This window comes from Etheostoma cragini, chromosome 8 (genome assembly GCF_013103735.1).
Source record: "Etheostoma cragini isolate CJK2018 chromosome 8, CSU_Ecrag_1.0, whole genome shotgun sequence".
NCBI classification, from domain to species: domain Eukaryota; kingdom Metazoa; phylum Chordata; class Actinopteri; order Perciformes; family Percidae; genus Etheostoma; species Etheostoma cragini.
In genome coordinates, this window is record NC_048414.1 from 674,857 (window position 1) to 677,824 (window position 2,968).

The following is a 2,968-nucleotide window of genomic DNA, read 5'->3' on the forward strand; positions in this document are numbered from 1 at the left end:
CCTGCTGGAAATCAGGTATAATGCAGCTTTAAGGAGTCCCCCCCCCCCCACACACACACACACCTGCAGCAGGTGATAGACGGAGATGTCGGAGGACGGGCTGTGTCCTCGGGGCCCGGGGGGGAACAGGGCCGCCCTCAGTTTGGCGTGCGGACCCAGCGCCAACTTCAGGAGCTGGGGGTCAACGGTCCTCTCTGATTGGCCGGAGCGTTGGCCCTGAACCACCTGAACAGGAGCGGCGATGGGTGAAGTACTCCATGTTGACATGTCACTCTTTACTGATTAGTCCTTAAAGGAGTGATATTACTCACCTGGTCGATTCCCCCGGGGGCGAACATGATGGCCCCCAGGGCCAGCAGGCTGTGGCCCTCCAACAGCAGACTGCTGAGGGACGCCTGGCTGCCCGGCAACAGCACCTGGGCACTGGTTAGACTGGCCTGGAACACCAGTCCTGGATCTGGGACACAGAGACAGACAGAGAGAGAGAGACAGACAGAGAGACAGGGGGTTGAAGAAAACATAAAACTGATAACTGTCACACAACAACCCGGGGCGTTTTCTGCTCCTATCCCAGAATGCCGTGCGGCAGCGGGGTACCTGACAGGTCTCTGGTGATCTCCTGGATCTTCACCAGCATCCCGAACCACGGCTGGCTCTCCGACGCGCTCCGATTGGTCAACAGGGGACAGTTCCTGGGGGTCAACCTGTGGGGGACGGACACAGGAGGTCACCTGCAGCTGAATCTCATTGGGGATTCGGGTTAACCCCTAACCCTAACCCTAACCCTAACCCTTATCTTTTTGTTTTTACTGTAGGAAACTGCTGCTGTAACACGGGAATTACCCCACCTTGGGATAAACAAAGTACTATCTAATCTAATCTAATCTAATATAATCCAACAAACAAGCAAACGACAGGAAACACACACAAGGAGCAAAATGTACTGAATGAATGTAAAGTGGCATTAAATAAAATATATTCTAAGTAAAGTCCGGCGGCCATAGTACAAAAATACTTCAATGTTAGTGAAAAAGTGACGTGAAACCAAACAGAATATTATGTAATTAACCCTTGTGTTGTCTTCCTGTCGACCATGGGCTCTTTTTTTCACTGTTGTTATCGCTTTTCCAACGTTTTTGTCACTTTTTCAATGTTGTGTTTGTTTTGTTTTGTTTTTTTACGTTTTGGGTGTTTTTTCCAAAGGTTTGTCATATTTTTGATGTTGTCTTATTTCGACGGCCCATTTTTTATGACAAAAATAAAATAAAAATGAACTGAAAACGGGTCAATTTGACCCAAGGACAACATGAGGGTTAAATAATAAATCAAAAGTGAGTCCCCATAGTATAGTATAGATGATACTGAGTCTAACCAGAGTACACATAAGTACTCTGAACGGAGAACTATAAATACACATAATAAGAATCGACTTCCTGACCCCAGACAGACCTGTAGTGCTCCAGGTAGGTGTAGACCAGGTACTGCAGGCCGTGCTCCAGGCAGAAGGAGATGAAGAGGCTGTGGAGGTCCAGGCCGAGGGGGGAGCGGTACTGGGGCACGGGAGGGGGGCGAGACATTACCCCCCCACCCTGAGCCAGTCTCCACAGCAGCTGCTCCAGGTCTGATAGCTCCTCAGGGACAAACACACCTCTCCTGCAGGGGCAGACGCACAATGGAGAGAAATGAAGACTGTGTTCAGGTTTTATGGGGTTTTTTGGTTTTCCATAATGATAAAGGTCCCTGGTTCCTGCTAACGGGTACTTTATGTAGTACTACCTCAGTCCAGGTTTCAAGTGAGCTGAGAAAATACCAAAAGGTGACGTGAAAACCTGCGGACTGCTGATTGGTTGGAGCCTCTGTACAAATGAAATGTACCAGAGTCTGGTAGGACCAGGATAATGGAGGACCAGAGTCTGGTAGGACCAGGCTAACGGACCTGAGTCTGGTAGGACCAGAATAATGAACCAGAGTTTGGTAGGACCAGGCTAATGGGCCAGAGTCTGGTTGGACCGGGCTAACGGACCAGAGTCTGGTAGGACCTTGCTAGGGACCAGAGTCTGGTAGGACCGGGCTAATGGACAAGAGTCTGGTAGGACCGGGCTAATGGACCAGAGTCTGGTAGGACCGGGCTAGGGACCAGAGTCTGTAGGACCAGGCTTATGGACCAGAGTCTGGTAGGACCGGGCTAGGGACCAGAGTCTGTAGGACCGGGCTAGGGACCAGAGTCTGTAGGACCAGGCTTATGGACCAGAGTCTGGTAGGACCGGGCTAGGGACCAGAGTCTGTAGGACCAGGCTAATGGACCAGAGTCTGGTAGGACTGGGCTGATGGACCTGAGTCTGGTAAGACCAGGCTAATGGACAAGAGTCTGGTAGGACTGGGCTGATGGACCTGAGTCTGGTAAGACCAGGCTAATGGAGGACCAGAGTCTTTTAGGACCAGGCTTATGGACCAGAGTCTTGTAAGACCAGATGCAGTGTTTTATTTACCCTGCTTCTATGTGGTCTAAAAAAACAAAAAGCACTGTAGAATGACATTTAAAGACAGTTAAATAAAGCTGTACCTGGCCAGCAGGTCCAGGATCTGCTCCCTCATGTAGCTGCTGCAGGCCGTGTTGCTGTTGACCAGCTCGGGGGTTAACTCGGGCCACCGGGAGACGCCGGACCCCCCTACGCTCTGGATCCAGTCCACCACGCGCTGCTGGTCGTGGAGCGCCGTCAGGTAACGCCATAGCAACGCCGAGTCACAGGAAGTCACCTCTGAGGAAAAAAAACACAGAGAAATGAGACGAGAGAACTTTGGTGAAATGTCGTCTGTGACAGGAAACAGAATATCTTTGAGTGGGGGGGGGGGTTTAGACCTCCTCTTTTAACCCTCACTGCATAGAGTACTAACCTGTGTGTAGAGTCTAACCTGTGTGTGTAGAGTCTAACCTGTGTGTGTAGAGTCTAACCTGTGTGTGTAGAGT